The sequence below is a fragment of the Apodemus sylvaticus genome, chromosome 4, assembly GCF_947179515.1.
Source record: "Apodemus sylvaticus chromosome 4, mApoSyl1.1, whole genome shotgun sequence".
NCBI classification, from domain to species: domain Eukaryota; kingdom Metazoa; phylum Chordata; class Mammalia; order Rodentia; family Muridae; genus Apodemus; species Apodemus sylvaticus.
Genome location: NC_067475.1, coordinates 2,923,146 through 2,943,980, shown reverse-complemented (window position 1 = coordinate 2,943,980; position 20,835 = coordinate 2,923,146). Strand labels below are relative to the sequence as shown.

Genomic DNA, 20,835 nt, shown 5'->3' with positions numbered 1-20,835 from the left:
TTCTTCCATCTCTGTCTCCTCAGCCGCCAAAGCTGGAACCTACTTCAGGCTGTCTACTCCAATCCCTAGAGATCCTTTGGAAACTCAGGGCTGCTAGGTCACTTGTACGCTGTTTGGTATTGAATTTGCTCAAGTTAAACCTGGCATACTACTCATTGATCTCCATGAGCATATACGTATACTCATACTATGTGTATGTGTATATGTGTATGTATATGTATATATGTATACATGTATACATACAAATGTTTTTGGGGTTTGTCATGACAGGGCTTCTCTGTGTAGCCCCAGCTATCCTGAAACTCACTCTGTAGACCAGATTGGCCTCAAACTCAGAAGCCCAGCTCAAATGATGGAAATAAAGGTGTGCACCACCATGCCCAACTTCAACTACACCATAGGCATAGGCATAGGCATATGCATAGGTATAGATATATATTATTTCCCTCTATTGCCAATAAGTCACATTCATGAGTTCCACTAAACAAAGACAGAATATATATTTTAAGGAGTATCTCTATTAAGTAAACACAGATATTTTCTTGCCATAATTCTCTAAACAATATAGTCTAATAACTATTCACATTGAGCTGACATTGTATTCAGGATTATAAACAAACCAGAGATGACAGACAGCTCACAGAGCTTGTGTGGGGGTTTAATATAGATTCTGTCTCGCTCTATATGGGGAAAGAGAACATCACCGTGGGCAGGGAAAGGGATCTTGGACTTTGTAAAGAACCTACTGTCTACAAATTTCTTCCATTTTGAATAATGTAGTGATACGATGAGAGGAAGATACAAATTCTCACCTTAAAATATTCATGTGGCAAAATTGTTAATCCCTGGCTCACTCCATAGTAGGTAGATCATAGAACAGGTATCAACCTTAAAGTATTGGGATTCCTTACCTGGGGAAATTATGTTGATTGTTCTCTAAAAACAGAAACAGGGTCTATGACAGGCATGTTTATGGTTTAAAAAATTTAAAACATTAGCCGAGCGGTGGCACTCTGGGAGGCAGAGGCAGGCGGATCTCTGAGTTCGAGGCCAGCCTGGTCTACAGAGTGAGTTCCAGGACAGCCAGGGCTATGCAGAGAAATGCTGTCTCGAAAAAACAAACAAACAAACAAAAATTTAAAAAATTAATGAGTGTTTAAAATATACAACTGTTAGAACAACTGGTGTTAGTATGATCTGGCTAGATCCATGTCTGGCTTTTCAGTACTGTTGAACTTTATCTCCTAGAATGAGTAATTGCTGATACTGGTTCTTGTGGATGCAGTTTTCAGCATAATTTAATTCTCACAACAACCACAAGATGGGAATTAAAATCCTTGCTTCACAGATGAGTGACATGAGTTCAGAGATACGGAATAAGCTCCTGGGAGGCAGGGCAGCATCTGGGCACAGGTTCCTCCCCAAGCTTGGACTTTGTCACCAAGGCTCTTTATGGACCTGTCTCTCAACAGCAGACTCCAATGCTCAACCCATCTCCACCAGATGAGGGGCTTGAGACCCCTCATGATCAAACATTTAGAAAAAGCCTGCAGCAGCGATTAACACTCAGACCACTGAGACACATTGATGCTAGTGCATCTGACACTTTACAAACAGTGATGAATCAGCCTCTTCTTGCATAGCTCGTTTTAAATGTAATGAGCTGGTGATTCATGTCCCTTGTAAAATCACCCTTGGCCCACCATTTTTCACCAATATGTTGTGGTAGAAATTGTCTCTATGGGTTGAGGCACATGTATCTGAAGAAATGTTGTTACAGCTGCATAAATAGCACTCTGTTATTTTTTAATGTATTATTTTCTCCATCTGTTCAAATCTGTGCTATTTATTACATGGAAATAGACAATATTATTTGGCCTAATTTTTAGCCTTAAGTTTTTGACATTGCCTGCTCGTGGGCCTGTATTAAGTAATCTGGATCTGCTTATATTTCTTATTATTTCTTAATAAGTTTTGCTTAACTTTGTTGAAGTCACACACACACACACACACACACACACACGAACACACAAACACACACACACACACACACACAAGCTATAAACAAGGATTGATTAGACTATTGGGCAAATTTCCCATGGAGAAGCAGTGTCTTGCACCATAGTCACCCTCTGCAGCACACATTGTCACCACACTAAAGACCTGATGACAGCAAACACCAGAGAAGGAGTTGTCTTCCTGAACATGTTCCACCAAAAACAGCACACAGCCTCTGGATGCACAAGCAGAGCTTCCATTATTGTTAATGGGTGCCATACATGTATAGCACCCATTACCACTAATGGGAGCTAAGGGCATACACAAGGAGAGAGGATGGTAAAAACCACCCGAGAGACAAACAAAACTCTGTCGCCTGCTAGAGAATGTTTAAATTAGAAGCAGAACAGAACTGAACTTGAAACCACAGGGGAACTGTTTAAAACTTGAGTGCAGCAGGGATCATCTCCTCTCTACTTTCTGCTCTCTGTCTCAATTTCTTCAGCCCTGGCGCTTGATGATAGCCAGCGACCTTGTGGTCTCCTCAAGAAATGACCTGGAAATGAATTTCACACTTCCGTTGGCTCAAATGATGGGCTGGAAGAAGCATTGTCTGGGAAAAGAAACAGTTCCTGGGTGGTTGCATCACAACATAAACAAAACGCATGGCACATGGTGTGCTAATGACACTTAATGGACCGAATGGAATGGTAAGGCAATATTATCACAGCAATTTGGTCTATCATTCCTCAGCCCTGGAAAACATCTGTTCACTCAATGTTATTGCAAAGGGAGGTGAAAGAAAAACAGGGACACAGTTCCCATCTTCCTGAGGGCCAGGTTCAGGCTTTGTAGACACAGAAGGTGTCTTCGGTGCCTCAGAGTCAAGGCTTAGTCCAGCTTCTTTTCAAAGAAGTCAGCTTATCTCTGAGAAACAATTGTTCATCCAGAGCTTTAGGGTATACAGTCTTGGAGTTAGAATCAGACACTTTCCCCAGCTGAGTCCAGTGGTTTAGTGCTCAGAAGGATGGAGGCCCCTGAAGTGAATATCCTTTTCCTGGCAATGCACCCGGGACCAAATGCACAGATGGGGAGATGAGCTGCTAGCTCTAAGGGAGATGATTTCAGAACTCTGGAGAGATGGGATTGCATGTTTTCAAGCTCTTTCCTCCACTAGTTAGTTCCAAAAATAGTTTCAAGAACAAATCTCAACAAGTGATTATTTTAAAGAGATAGGGAGTGTGGAAATATAAGGTACCTTATGCTTCATGTGTGCTAATTTATTATTTACAATAATGTGACCCTTGCCCACACATGTTTCTGTAAGTTAGAGACCCGCTGAGTCAAACCACACCATGGGCCAATTGATGGGAGCCCTACCCTTAATTGGCAAGTGTCAACCTAATAAAACACCCCAAGCAGAAAATTGTGAAGGGAAATAAAGAAAAGAGGATAAATGTAGAATAGGGGTGGAGAACATGGTGTGGATGGTAAAGACAGGTAGAGCGAGAGGGAATAGGGGATAGGGAAGTGAGCTGGGGAGAGTGGGGTAGAAATCCTAAGACCCTGCCATTGAGGAGACACCATGTAGAGTTGTTGTGTATGTGAAAAAACAAAGGTTTAGGGTCCTGAGAGAGGGTCTCTTTCAGCTCAGCATTCCTGTCTGCATAGTTCTCATGAACTGAATAAGCCTTTTCTCCATTTCCCCATCTGTCAGGAGAGAAGAATGCGCATCCTATTTTCCCTCCTATATAGCTTAGATAATGCACCAAATACTTGAAAAAGAGTCTAAAGAACTGCAACATAGAAAGCCTAATTTTCTGACAGATTATCAAAGTGCATGAGTGAAGACAAAAGTCAAACTGAAGGGATCAATCACCTCCATCCAGAGTGTTCATCCACTGAGTTGCAGCCCCCACCCTCAGAGAACACTTCACTAGCCTCTAAACAGGGGCCTGATTTTTAGTGAGTGCCTTTATCTAGTACCATATTGGCACTATTTGAATAAATTAGATAGCATTATTCATTTGGTACCAATTCAAATGCTAGTGACCAGATGACTCTTTCAGAAGTAACATAATCAAATTTTTCCCAACTTCAAAGCATGACAGCTTCAGTCTGGTTAGAATCCTTTCTGTATTATCCACAGAACACTCACTCTAAGCAGCAGAGACAGGGCTACAGGCAGGGAAGCACCTGAAGGTCACACCTTGCACAGGGGCTATTCACTGTTGTGGAGGCGACAAATCCTTACTGACTCCCACAGCTACCTATAAAAGAAGCTCTCTACCTATCCCAATGCTATTGAATCCTGAGAAGATGTGGGTGTCTTACTCTATGGCATGTGTCTGAGCTAGAATCCACTGTACTTTTGTACATTACATAGCATTTTTGTCTATTCATTTTTTCCTTTGATGAACTGCAATCACTTTAAATGTGTTTCATCTCCAGCTGAGCATGGCACAAAACCACAGTTAGAGGCTTGGTTAATAATTGACTTATTTGTGTATATATTTATTTATTTACCTTTTGCTAGATTTAAAAACCATGTAGATAACAGGCCATTTTACAGAAGAACAGGCTATCATATAGTTTATGTATTAAAATAGTTGTATAATTGCTTGCATAATTAATTAATTCCTCTTTGTATAAATAAGTGCCCACTGAGCCAAGTAGAGCATTGATGCTGTAATAACCATAAAAAACTGCCAAGCTGGCCTAGGACACCTAATCCTCGTGTACCTGATACTTACTTACTTGTAGCCCTTAGAAAAGACAAAGGGAAGGTGGCTCAGTTTGCAGACACACTAGAGGACCATGGCCTCTGAGATAAAATGCTGAGGTAAGTGCTTGCTTTGGCAGCACATATACTAAAATTGGAACACTACAAAGAAGATTAGCATGGTCCCTGCATTCTATATTTTTCCAGATGTCCCTCAACAGAGGAATGGATACAGAAAATTTGATATATTTACACGATGGACTCCTACTCAGCTATTAAAAACAAAGAATTCATGAAATTCATAGGCAAATGGATGGAACTGGAAAATATCATCCTGAGATAACCCAATCACAAAAGAACACACATGGTATGCACTCACTGATAAGTAGATATTAGCCCAGAAGCTTGATATCACATATCAAATGATGCCCAAGAAGGAGAAAGAACAAAGTATGTATACTCTGGTCCTTCTTAGAAGGGGGAACAAAATAGCCACAGAAGGAGATACAGAGACAAAGTGTGGAGCAGAGTCTGAGGAAAAGACCATCCAGAGACTGTTCCACCTAGGGATCCATCCCATATACAGTTACAAAACCCAGATACTATTATGGATGCCTACAAGTGCTTGCTGACCAGAGCCAGATATAGCTATCACCTGGGAGGCTCTGCTAGTGGATGACAAATACAGAGGGGGGACTCTCAGCCAGCCACTGAACTGAGCACAGGGTCCCCAATGGATGAGCTAGAGAAAGGACCCAAGGAACTGAAGGGGTTTGCAACACCATAGGAGGAACAACAATATGAGCCACCCAGTACTCCCAGAGCTCCCAGGAAAAAAACCATCAACCAAAGAGTACACATGGAGTTACCCATGGCTCCAGATGCATAGGCAGCAGAGGACGGCCTTTTTGGACATCAAAGGGAAGAGAGGCCCTTGGTCTTGGAAACGCAACAGTGTAGGGGAACACAAGGACTAGGAAGCAGGAGAGAGTTTATTGGGGAACAGGGGGAGGAGAGATGGCTTATGGGATTTTCCAGGGTGGGGAGAAGCAGAAAAGGGGACATTTGAAATGTAAATAAAGAATATATCTAGAAGAGGAACACTCCTCCAATGCTGGTGGGGTTGCAAATTGGTACAACCACTCTGGAAATCAGTCTGGCGGTTCCTCTGAAAACTGGGCACCTCACTTCCAAAAGATCCTGCTATACCACTCCTGGGCATATACCCAGAGGATTCTCCACCATGTAATAAGGATACATGCTCTACTATGTTCATAGCAGCCCTATTTATAATTGCCAGATGCTGGAAAGAACCCAGGTATCCCTCAACAGAAAAGTGGATGCAAAAAATGTGGTATATATACAAAATGGAGTACTATTCAGCCATTAGAAACAATGAATTCATGAAATTCTTAGGCAAATGGATGGAGCTAGAGAACATCATACTAAGTGAGGTAACCCAGACTCAAAAAGGTGAATCATGGTATGCACTCACTAATAAGTGGATATTAACCTAGAAAACTGGAATACCCAAAACATAATCCACACATCAAATGAGGTACAAGAAGAAAGGAGGAGTGGCCCCTTGTTCTGGAAAGACTCAGTGAAGCAGTATTCGGCAAAACCAGAATGGGGAAGTGGGAAGGGGTGGGTGGGAGGACAGGGGAAGAGAAAGGGGCTTATGGGACTTCTGGGGAGTGGGGGGCTAGAAAAGGGGAAATCATTTGAAATGTAAATAAAAAATTATATCGAATAAAAAAAAGAATATAACTAATAAAAACTGCTGAGGTAAATGCTTGCTTCTAAGAAATACTGTTTCTTACAGTTCCATTTAATGGTTTGTTTTTTATCTGCTTTGGACTTGATAGTTTTCTTTCAATTGTGTCAGCAATAGCATAAAGTATGCAATTATTTATCTACAGGGATATTAAACCACTTCTTACTGGAAGATGGCACTATGATGTGACAAGTTTAATTCTTGGGAGTTTATTGAACAGGATGAGCTTCAGAGCTACTCCTCTGGACACACATGATTTGGCAATCTGCTAATATCACTAATCTGCTTATCTCTGTAGTTTTTGAAAGATGTAAATGTGATGATGTCTGACATGAATATTATCTGTATGCCACAAACACCATAAAATTCCATTAATAGTGGCCAAAATTGATGCCATGTGTTTGATCTTTAGTACAAGTAGGAATAGAGTATCTAGTCTAACTATGCAGTGAAGGTGCTTTCAGTCCCATGTAGGGGATTAGCAAAGGAGGCTCTGAGAATTAATAACTATTATGTCCAGCCTAAAATATCAATAAAAGGGAGGAGTCAGAACTTTAAATCCCAAATGACTGAGTCCAACATAAAATAGATATAGTCTGCTGGCATTGGAATGGGTGGCCACATGCTTGAGGCCCACGTGTGTTCCTGCATGCATCTTCTTTCCATCTTCCTAATCAATGCCAGCCATCAGTAGCGTCCTCAGAACCCTGACTTTGGTGTAGGCCACAGGTACCATCTGTGTTGTATTGTCTCTCTCCTCTTAGGTTTGCTTCAGGAATCCCCAAGGACACAGAGGGTCTATGTGGTGTGGATGCCCATCTGATCTCTGGCTTTCTAAATATTGTGGAGGAAATGTACAGATGCAAGCAATATCTCGGGTGGCAAGAGGTCAGACATGCTCAAATCCATGGGTGAAAAGTTATAAGTGTTTTGAGTCAAACTGCATGTCATCAGATAAAAAGCAGCCACAATATATAGATAAGATTACTTGATGTTACTTTAAAGGACAAACATTTCCTTTGGACATGGATGCCCATTTACAAGATCACTGTCTCCAGATTATCTGATAAGGTCATCAACATGTGTTAGGAGACATGGTGGAATGATGTGAGGGGGTAATCTGAGAAATAAAACAAAGAACTTCTTCAGATAGGAGCAAAAAACCTTCTATTTGTATAAACTTTCTTCAAAACTTGCTTCATGTACAAGGAGCCTTGAATATGGAAAAACTTAAGCCATTAACATTGTCAGATACAATGCTAACCATTATTTTTAATTAATTATGAAGAAATAGCCAGAAACAAATCTGAATTGAAGTTTATTCTACAAAACAATTTGTCTTAAACATTTTAGAAGAGTCAGTATCATAAAAGACCAAAGAACTTGGAGAAGAATGCAGAGGACAATATTACACTACTCTAAAGACCAAAAACATGCTATGAGTGTCAGCACAGACTTTTAATAGAGTTATTCTTCAAACACTGGGAAACAGAAATACCACATTGTCTTGCAATCTGTGTAACAGCCTGAGTGTCAGCCCATGAGTGAGTAGGTAAAGGAGATATTGCAAGTATGTGTGTGTGTGCAATTGAAGATCTTTTAGCCTTAGAAAAGAAAAAGAAAGCCTGTTATTTGTTGCAATACGAATGATCCCAGAAAGCATTATGATGAGAGAAAACTTGAGCAGAAAAGTACATACTGCATGATCTCATTTATGTGTGAGATCTGAAGATGTCAAACTCAAGACAAGAGAGAAGGATCTATAGGATTGGGACCAGGGGGAAGTGGAGAAACATGATCTAAGGACCCAAGCTGTCAGTTTCCAGATGATTAACTAATGTAGATCTATGGCAGTAAACTGCAAAGAGTTAGTAGAAATATGTTGTGTGTTTGAATTTTGCTGAAAGTTGATCTTAAAAACCCTCATTACTCACAAATAAGCAGGTCATCATGTAAGGTGGTGGGATGTAAGTCTCCTGATCATCCTTACACACTTATACATAAGCAGCACATCATGGTACACACTGAATGTATACAAATTTTCACTGGTAGAGTTAACATTAACAAAGATAAAAGAGCAGTGGGGCGAATAAAAGGAATATGGAGAGTCTCTACATACTATGCAACTATGCACTAGCAGGTAAGAAACAAGTCTGATAATAATATAGCAGAAAAACAAATGGCTATGTACATACGTGCATTTTATAAAATTTTGACTGTGTTTTTACATTAAAAGTATAGACATTTTGGAAACAGTGATGAGTTGTGGGACCATGAAAGGCAGCCTGTCTTCTGATTGAGCTAGGTAAACCCTGGTGACCCAGCAGGTGTTCCTGCAAGGGCAGAAGGCCATTTACCAGGCTCCCAGACACTAGGCTCCTGACAGGAGGCCTCATCTCTCCATAATTCTGTGGCCATCAGTCACATAGTGCAATGTCCCAAGCTCCTCCTTGACCACAGATCAAAGCAGCCTCAAGATAGATCTCCATTTGAATGAGGTACCTAAAGGCCTGAAGGGCTTAACCAATTAAGCTCTCCTTCCCAGACACTCCTCCCTGCAAAAGGTATTTAACATCAGGCCCGCCTTGAGAAAGCTGAGTATGGGTTCACTCATCACAACTCTCTGCCAACAATGAACGCTTTAAATCCATGGACTGCTTCTTCTCATTTGGATCTGTTGTCTTCCTGCCTGAGCAAACCAAGAACTGTCACCCCCACCCCCACCCCCACCCCCACCCCCTCCCCCAGGGACCTGGCCAGAGCTCTTCCCTCTTCCCCTTTGGCCCTGGGCCAGAGCCAGGCCTGAGAGCCACTCTCCATTCTCAGCTTTTCTGTGCCATACAGCTGCATCTGTGGTGCCCAAGACTGAGAACCTGTCACCCTTGGCCACCACCCTGCAGTCAGGAACCCTGAGCCTGACTCTGGTGGTTCCCTGGAGACTTTAGACTGCCCTTCCCCACCTCCAGAATGGGGTTTTGCGGCTTTCCACAACAGTCAAGCTTTCTGCATCTCGCCTCCTAAACCCACAATGAGTCGAGTGAATCAAGTTGCAACACAGGCATTTATGAAGAGGCAAAAGCAGTTGCATTCTTAGGCTTTTGATCATCCCTATAGCGGCGTGACAATGACTCATGTGCCTCTAGATTAAACAAGTTGTAGGCTGAATTCTTCAGAAAGCAGATGCTCCCATGAGGTCTGCTGCTGTGGCTGGTAGGGTTGAGGACCAAGGCTGTGGGTTAAGAACAGCTCTCACAAACCCACCTAGAATTCTCCAGAGATGTCATCTGCCATCTATCTACCAAGAGCCATCTCTTGTGCCTTTGAATGTTGACCACCTAAAGAAGGAGTAAACCCTGAACAAGATGCTTTTGGCAGAAAAAGCACTGGGTGCTGACCCTGGAGTCCTTCTGTAACGAACACTCATCAGCTGAGTCTTCCTTGAAAAATCAAGGTATCTCCATCTTCACATGCAATTTATTTTTTCTCATTTCAGCAGTAATATTGCCTCATAAGGTATTTGCTTTAATTGAATTTGGGACTTAAATTTCAACTGGCTTGTAAGAAAATCAATGGATTTACAAAAGCATTGCCTTCCTCTCTCATGTCCCTGACACTAAACATGGGCTGGACACTGGTTCTTAATGCTCATATTCTTTCTTGCTTTTCCTTAGAGCCTGCTGCAGACTGGACTGTCTTCCTGTAATGCATATGTTGAACCTCCAGTCCCCCTGTGCCACTGTCTTTGGTGGCACCATCATCAAGAGATTTTTATATCAAATGAGATCATAAAAGTAGAGGTTAACATAGAAATGATGCTCCTGGAAGAGTAAGAGTGCATGTGTTCAGGAGAAAGGTCATGGGAAGACACACCTAGAGAAATCCCTCCCCTGGCACCTGCCTGGACTCTGAACTTCACACATGGAGCAAAAGTTTTGTTGTTTAAGCCATTCTGTGTAGAGTATTTTATTATGACATCCTGAGCTAAATATGATAGAGCCCAAATTGAAGATCAAATCTTTAATCTACCAAATAATTTAACAATTTAATTTACAGTTCTTAGCTTGACTTGATTCCATACACAGCATAACTAAGTCACAAAAATGAGAACCTTGCTGGAGTAAGGTCCTAGCAGATTCTGCCTTTCTAAAGCCTGACCTTCCATCTCTGATGCTACATCAATATCACTGAGTGGCATTGTTCTGTTTAAATAAATCACTAAAACCCTTCATGGGAACTCTCTGCCTTCAAATTGGCTTAATGTGTCACAATGCTTTCACGATGCCAATGTCATCACGAAATAATAAAGCACACCAGGGACCCAAGACAGACAAGACAGACTCATTCACCTCACCCTGAATCTAAGGCATCTTTAGTTGATGACTGGGTTATAGTAGTGCTGATATTCATCCTAGACCACGGTGCCACAAATGAGTATACATGAGCATGTTCATGCAGGCATTCGTGTATGTGTGAGTATACACACGTGTGCATGCTTGAATGTACATGTGTTTCAGAGAGGGGAAAGATGACTCTGAAACAAATCCATCTAATCAGTCTTATGCCTCTTTTTTCTTTTCTTTCTTTCTATAATTGAAACCACGCTAGCCAACGTGTGGACACAAACCAGGCACATCTTTTACATGTCGTTCTGTGAATACCAACTGTCTTCTGTTAGGTCAAATGCATGGGTTGAGGTTATCAAACAGGCCTTGAGGAGGGCAGCTGAGGCCTTGAGGTGGGTAGCCAAGGAGCCCAAGAGAATAAATTTGGAGATGCCATTAGTGAGACTGAATGAGTCAGAAATATCTAAATGTCGGTTCAAGTTTGACAACTCCATGCAGACATGGGTGGCTGTCCTTAGTCGGTGGTCCTTTGTCACAGGTTGCATTTTAGTTGTCCTCCCTGACAGAAAGTCAAGCTACTGCTGAATGCTCTCCTTGCCACAGGGCTGAAGGAGCAGAGCAAATGGGTACAGCCTGGAAGTACAAGAGAACTGAAAGTTGTGTTTAGCAATACTTTGGAACACAGATTTGTAAGTGGTCCCATCAGACCAACTATACTTTTGCTATTTTATCCAGGAGTTTTGAGCACAGAGTTGAGAATTTGAAAATCCCCATTCTACATAATAATCTATTTAAAACATCTTTTTGGAAATAATCTGTGGAAGTATATTTCTAACAGAATGTCACTCTCCAATGAAGCCCAACCACATAGCAAAATACAATATCTTGGCAGGGTGTTTAGGGATTTTTCTTGAAATAAATGATTCTGAAAGCCAGAAACTGATGTGCACAACCCGCAAACAACCCTACAAAACTCTGTGAGGCTCACCTAATCATAACAAAGTAGGTGTGAGGAACAAAAAACGTGTTAAAGAAATGATGAACTCAATGTTCAACATGATTGTCTTGAATGCTGCTGTGGAATCTTTAGTCCAGTTTCCTTGATAAGATGGTTCCAGCCACCCCTGCCTCTAGTGAGTAAGAAAGTTCTCATGTTTGTGGTGTGTGTGTGTGTGTGTGTGTGTGTGTGTGTGTATTTGTGTGTGTATCTTTATGCAGCTGGAATTATTTCTAACAACAAATATTTGCCAAGCCTCTACTTTGTGGCACTTGAAACATTCCATTACCTTTAGCAACTCACTGTCCAGTAAAGAAGAAGGTCAGTAATAAAGGCAGGGCAGTTGCAACCAAGGCAGCAAGGTGGGGAAAAGATAAATCCAGGAAATATTCAGGACATGATTTGGCAGGCTTTGTGACTGCCTTTTGTAGGAAATGAAGATGGGTCAAGGATGAGAGTCATGTTTCCAGTATAGGAACTAAAAATATTACCTGAGCAGACAAAGAATGTGGAGGGAAGATGTGGAATCATGGAATATGGGCTTCAACTCCAAAATTGCAGTCAGACTTCCGAGGAGAACAAGGACAATCTGAATAAGTGCAGTAAGTGTATATAGGTAAGGGGCAAGAGTTTGAAAGATTTTCTATGAAATAATTTCTTTGTCCTCTTAAAAGTCATGATGAAAATCATTTTTTACAAAGCAGGGAAACAGGAAGTGTGCAGGGAAACTTTGAAAATGGTGATTGTAAGAATGAAGAAAAGCCCTCTTGGTCAGATTTTCTATTGCTATGTTTTGTTTTTAATGCTCAGCACCTAGGCAGAGATGAGGGAAAGAAAATGGCATCACATTTGTCAAAAATTGAAGGTTTCCCACATGTCTGGAAGGTTTGGAAAGTCAAATGGGATTTGAGGAAACTCAGACAATATCTGGGAGCAGGAAAGGACCACAGAAGGGGCTGACAAAAGGAAGAACAGGAGAAAACAGATTAGATCCAAAGATTTCAAGGCAGATCTGTGGACAGTTATAGAGGGAGACACAAGGATGGGAATAGACGGGTCCCTGTGGTCAGAGTTAACATGTGAGAACTGCACAGTTTAAGGTCATAGAGGGAGAAATGGAGGGAGAGAGAGAAGGACCTCCTCTAGGGAGCTGGACAATAAGGTAAGGATGCCTGAACTGAGGAAGCAAAGGTGCCCAGGTCACCTGGGTGCACTGGCCCATGTGTATGAAGTTATTCCGTAGAAAGGATGAGAGAGGTTGTGGAGAAGATGCCAACTTCCACACCTGGTCAAGCGCTGACCATATGCAGTAGAAGATGAAGGAATCTCAGTGAACAGACTTTCTGTAGGAATTGACCACCATGATGTGGAATGAGAAGTTGAAAGCAAAGAATGGCCGTTGACACAAACCCAGAGCTGTATATTCCATGGATGTGTCCTACTCCCTTTCTCAGCAAGAGGATCACCCTCTACAGGCTTATTAAAATTTAATCATCATTTTTAAACTGAGCTTATTGTGCTTGTGGATAATAAATCTCTTTTCCTTTCTCCTTTCAAAGCTAGCTGTGTTTTCGTGGTATGAATTTCTGGCCCCTTCCACTACAGCTGCTTCGCATCAATCTTTCATGAACACCAACAAAAAAAAAGTGCATGTGCCAGCAGAAGGTGAGCCCCACACTGAGCCTCCCAGCCAGGGCTGGTCACCCTTATGTGTAATCAATCAACAGGAAAGGTGTGCCTTTTGCAAAGTTCCTCAAAGAGGTCACTTTCCTAGGTGTGATCAATCTCCCCCATGCTGATCCTGTTACAGCGATTACCAGTACACCCTCACAGCTTGTCCTCCCGGGAGCAAAGAGGTGTCTGAGAATGTCCAGGGTAGTGTGTCTCATCAAGTGAGATTACCTTATAGCACAGCTCACTGTAAATTCACCTCATAAGTGAAAGCCATCTGTGGTTTTTATTACACCACCAGAAAGCCTTCTGTTTGTGGGTGGAATTATGCTGAACAGTTATAAATGACCCATAGCAGTCACACTCCCCATCAATGGGGGTCAGCAATTCTTTCTTTTGACTTAGAAGGCACGGAAAACCGTCCATGCTCTGTGCCCCGGAAAGTTCTTGCGGAGAAGTAAGTAGTATTTGTTCTAATGACGTGTGAAGGAGATAGGAAGAAAAGTAGCCTTTACTGAGTACCCATTACATGCCACCCCAATATATCATCCACGCTCTTTTCTTTAAGCTTCAGTCTAATTCTCAGTTCCCTCTTGAAAGCACCCCCCTGACTATTTTCCAACTCAGAGAATGTTGGAAAACTCTTCATGCCAGTCTTCATGGGCCACAGGGAGGCCCAAGGATGGGGATAAACATTAGCCTGCATGTGGTTGTAATGGTTTTCTGCATAAGATTGACTTTCACGGTTGATTTTGGGTTTGGGGTTTTGGTGTGCATGTGTGTGTGTGTGTGTGTGTGTGTGTGTGTGTGTGTGTGTGTGTGGCTTGTGTGTAGAAACAAGAACTGGATGTCATATGTCTTCCTCAATTGCTCCCTAGATTAGTTTTTGAGGCAGAGTCTCTCACTGAACCTGGAGATTATGAATTCTGTAAGACTGATTAGCCAGCAAACTCCAGGGATTTCCCTGTATCTGTCTTCCCACAACTGCAATGATAGGTGTGCACTGACAGACAACTGAACATATTTCAGTGTTTTGGAAGTTGAACTTGGGTCCAGATGCTTGTACATCAAGTCCTTTGCTCATTGGGCCATCTCCCCAGCTCTCAGCAAGACTTTTACTTGAATCGTAGTCTCACAAGTGCAGATTTCTCTCTCCCTTGAAATGAGACTTCATGTAGAACATTCAGAAAGGGAAGGATAAGGCAGAATTTTCTGATTCAGTGTCTAAGCTAGACCATGGGGCTCAGATGCAGACTGGAGCCCATATCATGGGACCTACTGTCCTCAGGACTTTGAGCTTTCTGAGAAACTGCACTACCAGTTCCAGCTCTGCAATTCTGTGAGCTAAATCTCTACAATAAGCAAGCAAGCAAATGGCTATCCAGAAGGTTCTGACTAATATGTGGATTAAAACACTGATGCCACCAGTCTCTATTTCTTTATCTTTCTGGGCACCAGCTGCTTTTGCTCTGGACTACAGTTTCAGTGAGTGTTACTCATGTCATCATGGTGAGTATCTAAAGCCATGTCTCCATGATCAAATGTTTGGTGAGTAGGACTTGTTCAATATTCATGATGTAGTCCATGTCCTTGTCATTCTTCTGACCAGATAATGGCTATCAGATAATTCATACAATGTGTGAGAGTCGAAATTCAAATCCAGGAACATATAACTCTAAAATCCTGAAGAATTTCTTACAGCATGTACCTTTGTGCCTTTCTATTTCTGTTCTGTAAAAGAATATTTTTAATAATTTAATTTAGCTTTAGAATTAATTTTCATAAACGGCAAATGAAGAAGTCTGCCCCATAAAGACAGAATACTTCAGTTCAAGTCCTAGTACCTGACTTCCATTACTGAGCAACCGAAGATGGCCTGGTCTCTCATGCCTCAATGTCTCCTGATGCAGAAACTGGAGATATCAAATAATGTGACATATGTGTGCCTATAAGCTATTACCACTGCAGCACTGCCTAATGTGACTCTTAAAGTGTCTGGCTTTAAAATGATAACCACTTGGCCTGGGGCAGAAGTGTTCCTGATTCTAGCTGTAGTGGCTGGCATTCCTAAAAGCTGATGTCAGATGGGGTGCAGGCTCATGGGATGCACCTCCTCCTAAAGCACATCTATGGTACTACTGATGGGGGTCCCCAAGAAAACAGAAGCATTCGAAGCCTGTGTGATTTATGTTTAGGGCCAGTACACTGGCCCTCTCACCTGCAAGTCACTGAACAAGAGAAGACATTATTGAGGATAGAGAACCAAGCCTCTCCCACTGTGAGGCCACGGTCAGGACATACTAAAGAACCAGAGAAACAGTGTGTGTGGAATTAAGAACTGAGCCAGTTTTTTGGCTACCACCATATCTCTGATAATAGCATTATTCATAACAGAACCTAAAACCCATTAAGAGATGAAGAAAGTTTCTAAGTGTTAAAATTAAGTATCCGTATATTAAAGCAAGCTGAGTTTATGGGCCACTCTGTCTCTGTCACCAACTGGCAATAAGACTGAAAGGTCAGAGTATCTCCTTGTCCTTTCTACACTATTAACCTTCCTTTGCCCTTTACTTTTTTAACAAGCCTCTGCCATTAACAATTGCTCCTTCCCTTTCTTGACTGCAGCTCAAAGAGCCAGGTAACACATGGCAGGTAACCATGTTTCCAAAACAAGAAAACACCAAGGAATGGAAACATAAAACACATGGCTAAATCTAAAAACTATTTGCCCAAGGTCAAGAAACCTCCCCTCTTTTAAGTCTTAGTAAGCCATTGATCCTATTTCCCTAGGTGAGAAATACCATGAATGCTTCAAGGTACTGAGGTATTACCAAGCATCAATCCCCATATCACTGCTGAGATCCAAGGGAAAGGACTCTTACCAGGAAAGCCACATGCAAAGACAATACTGTGGTTTTGGCAGTATTCTGGAAACAGGTTATTGAGCAGAGACAGAAACCCCAGTAGTACATACAGTCAAACCTGAACCCAGGGCCAAGGCTCTAGATCACTAGATCATTTTCTCTATTTTGCATACTTTTGTAAGACTGATACTGTGAAAATTCTTTGTTTAGCTCTGTACCCCATTTTTAATAGGGTTATTTGGCTCCCCAAGATCTAACTTTTTGAGTTCTTTGTATATATTGGATATTAGCCCTCTATCAGATGTAGGGTTGGTGAAAATCTTTTCCCAATTTTTTGGTTGCTGATTTGTCCTTTTGACAGTGTCCTTTGCCTTACAGAAACTTTGTAATTTTATGAGGTCCCATTTGTTAATTCTTGATCTTAGAGCATAAGCTATTGGTGTTCTGTTCAGGAACTTTCCCCCTGTGCCCATGTCCTCAAGGGTTTTCCCCCAATTTCTTTTCTATTAGTTTCAGTGTGTCTGGTTTTATGTGGAGGTTCTTGATCCATTTGGAGTTGAGTTTAGTACAAGGAGATAAGAATGGATCAATTCGAATTCTTCTGCATGCTGACCTCCAGTTGAACCAGCACCATTTGTTGAAAAGGCTATCTTTTTTCCACTAGGTGTTTTCAGCTCCTTTGTCGAAGCTCAAGTGACCATTAGGTGTGTGGATTCATTTCTGGGTCTTCAATTCTATTCCATTGGTCCACTTGTCTGTCACTGTGCCAATACCATGCAGTTTTTAACACTATTCCTCTGTAGTATTGCTTGAGGTCTGGGATACTGATTCCCCCAGAATTTCTTTTGTTGTTGAGAATGGTTTTAGCTATCCTGGGTTTTTTGTTATTCCAGATGAATTTGAGAATTGCTTTTTCTAACTCTGTGAAGAACTGAGTTGGGATTTTGATGAGGATTGCATTGAATCTGTAGATTGCTTTTGGCAAGATGGCCATTTTAACTATATTAATCCTGCCAATCCACGAGCATGGAAGATTTTTCCATTTTCTGAGGTCTTCTTCAATTTCCTTTTTCAGAGACCTGAAGTTCTTGTTATATAGATCTTTCATTTGTTTGGTTAGAGTCACACCAAAATACTTTATATTGTTTGTGGCTATTGTGAAGGGTGTCATTTCCCTAACTTCCTTCTCAGCCTGCTTATCCTTTGAGTACAGGAAGACAACTGATTTGTGTAAGAAATGCTCAACATCATTAGTCATTAGGGAAATGCAAATCAAAACAACCCTGAGTTTTCACCTCACACCAGTCATAATAGCTAAGGTTAAAAACTCAGGAGACAGCAGGTGTTGGCAAGGGTGTGGAGAAAGAGGAACACTCCTCCACTGCTGGTGGGGTTATACGATGGTATAACCACTTTGGAAATCAGTCTGGCCGTTCCTCAGAAAACTGGACATGACACTTCCAGAGGACCCTGCTATACTTCTCCTAGGCATATACCCAAAGGATTCCCCCTCATGCAATAAAGACACATGCTCCATTATGTTCATAGCAGCCTTATTTATAATAGCCAGAAGCTGGAAAGAACCCAGATGTTCCTCAATGGAGGAATGGATACAGAAAATGTGGTATATTTACACAATGGAATACTACTCAGCAATTAAAAACAATGAATTCAAGAAATTTTTAGGCAAATGGTTGGATCTGGAAAATATCATCCTAAGTGAGGCAGCCCAATAACAAAAGAATACATGTGGAATGCAATCTCTGATAAGTGGATATTAATTAGCCCAGAAGCTCTGAATACCCAAGGCACAATTACCATAACAAATGACTTCCCATGAAGAAGTAAGGAGAGTGTTCTGATCCTGGAAAGGCTTGATCTAGCATTGGAGGGGAGTATCATGACAGAGAAAAAGGAGAGAGGTGATTGGAGAATGAGTGGAGAGAAGAAGGTTTATGGGACATATGGGGAGGGGGGAACTGGGAAAGGGGAAATCATTTGGAATGTAAACAAAGAATATAGAAAATAAAAATATATAATTAAAAAAAAAGACTGATACTGTGTGTTGGAGCACTAGGGGTGGGGGATGTTATTGGAGCCTTAATGTCAATTGTCTCAGAACCTAAAGGTATGAGGTTACCACCAGCCTTGAGAGTTAACAAGCATCAGCATGGTGTCATAGCATAGGAGAGTAAGGACTGGACAGCCAGAGCTCAGGGAGAGCTCCTCAGCCAGAGGCTCACAGCTTAGAGCACACTCTTCCCCCCTTGAGCCCAGGTCCAGTTAACTCAAGAGACAAAGAATACAAAAAATAATGTCATTTACCATGGAAGAGCACCTTAATTGGTTGTTCAGTGCCAAACGTTAACCCTGAAAACATACGTATGAGAAAACATACGTATGAGTAACATCAAACTGAGCAGATTATAACTATGAATATATATATATATATTCATGTAACAATAGGTAATGGAAAAAAGAGGCCATGAATTTGAAAGAGAACAAGAAGGGATGTATAGGAGGATTGGGCAGAAAATGACAGTTGAGTGACATATGTCAGAAATACATAGAGTACAGAGGCCTTGGAGATAAGCCCAGGAGTTCAAAATGCCCTCAGGTTCTATTTCTTATTTCTACAGAGCTATCCTCACTAAACCAACATCATGAAGACCAATGCTGAATTTGGCAAACTGAAGCATTTGTTTTCTCTCAGAGAACTTTTTTCTCCATGACCCAATGCAGCTTCTACTACACTTTTACTCATTGTATTAATTCACTGGGTTAAAGATCTTAGAACCTCATTTTTTATGTCCAGGTGCTGACATCTTTCAAAAGAGGCTCCTCAAACTTGGAAGTCGGGAAACTTGGCAGGGTATCTCCTTAGCATACCAATCAAGAGCTAGCTATTAATACACCTTGTGCAGCAGACATTGCTCTGGTGCCTAGGAACACTGCAAGGGGTTGGAGTGACCATGTGACCTGCATCCCAGCATCCCAGACCACCAGCACATCAGCATCCCAGCATCGCAGCACACCAACAGACCCCACTATTCTAATAACCCATCCAGAGTAAACATTAGCTAGCAGACTAAATGCTTACACCTGATGGCAGTGCAAGCTATGAGGTGGTTGTGGGAGATGCAACCATTTAGGTTCCACTTCTGAATAACAGGCCCATTCATAAGCTCTTGCACATCTGCAGTAATTTCTCTCTTTGACTGTTTTCTCTTCATTTTCTGTAACTTCTACTCCACTCTGGTTAGCTTTTCTCTAATGTTCGCTCACAGAAATAAGACTTGTCAGAAAACCTGCAGTTACTTCCACAACTCACTGGAAATTAGCACTGTTTGAATTCCTAATCCTTCTGACACACCCTGAAGAGTAGAATCTAAAGTTTACCTCTTGGTGGCTAATCCTTTATACTTGTTTAGTGATTGAACTAATGATGTCAAAAGAGCTTTAATTGATTGCTATTAATAGCAGAGGTGATTAGAATCTATTCTACTCCAAAGCATGCAAGTTTTTCTAATTACATCCTAAGAGTGAACCATTGATGATTCTATTAAGTTTGGTGTGTGTGTGTGTGTGTGTGTGTGTGTGTGTGTGTGTAGTCACATCATACACATATTTAAATTGCATCTAATTATCTTCAGTCCCTGGAGAAAGACAGGGAGAGAGAAGTTAAACACTGGAAGTGATTACACTCACCAGCATACCCAAGAAGCACATCCTAAATTAAGTGTGAAAACAAGAGTTAGAGTGTTTCCTCAATCTCAAGTCTCATGGGCATCTCAAAAATGAGTGTGATCTTAATGTTCAAATATAGCATTTTCTTTACATAACAGTCTTTCCATATATAAAGAAAGCACCTCATCAAAACTCGGGGAGCAGAAGCAATACCATGTGGCTCTCTTGAACATACACCCAGAAGCTGGTTTTGTTGAAAAGCTCTGTGTCAATGTCCAGAAAGATATCTTCCTCATATAGTCCCAAAGGTAATTCTGCTCTATGTAACATTTGCCTTATAATCTGGCCATGAGACTTAACCTTGGTGTAAACTATAATTTTATCTTGCTGCCAAATGGAGTCAAGGTCTTTGAATCTTATCTCTCTGACCAAGGGTAGCAGATGCTGCCTGTGACCTCCCATATGCGGTTTCTACTCACTGTCCACACACCTCCTACTAGCATCTGTTGCTCTAACCCAGGCTTAAGCATGGGGGTTGACCAGATGTACAGGGGAATTAATGAACTGAAAAGGCACCTATAGCAAGAACCTGCAGTACAGAACAGATGAGAGGTGAATTATGGGGTGCATGCTTCACCTGTCCCCACAGCTTCTCAACTACAGGGAGTGGTAACTTGCTTGATGGTGCTGACTTTTATACCTGGATTTTTGTCTCAAGCCTTTTCTATCTCCTAAAAAAAAAAGGGTCGCTGGGATCCACTGAGGAGGAGAGAATT

The 20,835-nt window shown here is 41.5% G+C and overlaps 1 pseudogene; it reads left to right on the top strand.

The window, feature by feature from the left end:
- Nucleotides 1-4,844: 4,844 nt before the first annotated feature.
- Nucleotides 4,845-4,912, top strand: LOC127683847 (uncharacterized; annotated as a pseudogene).
- The last annotated feature ends 15,923 nt before the right edge of the window (nt 4,913-20,835 follow it).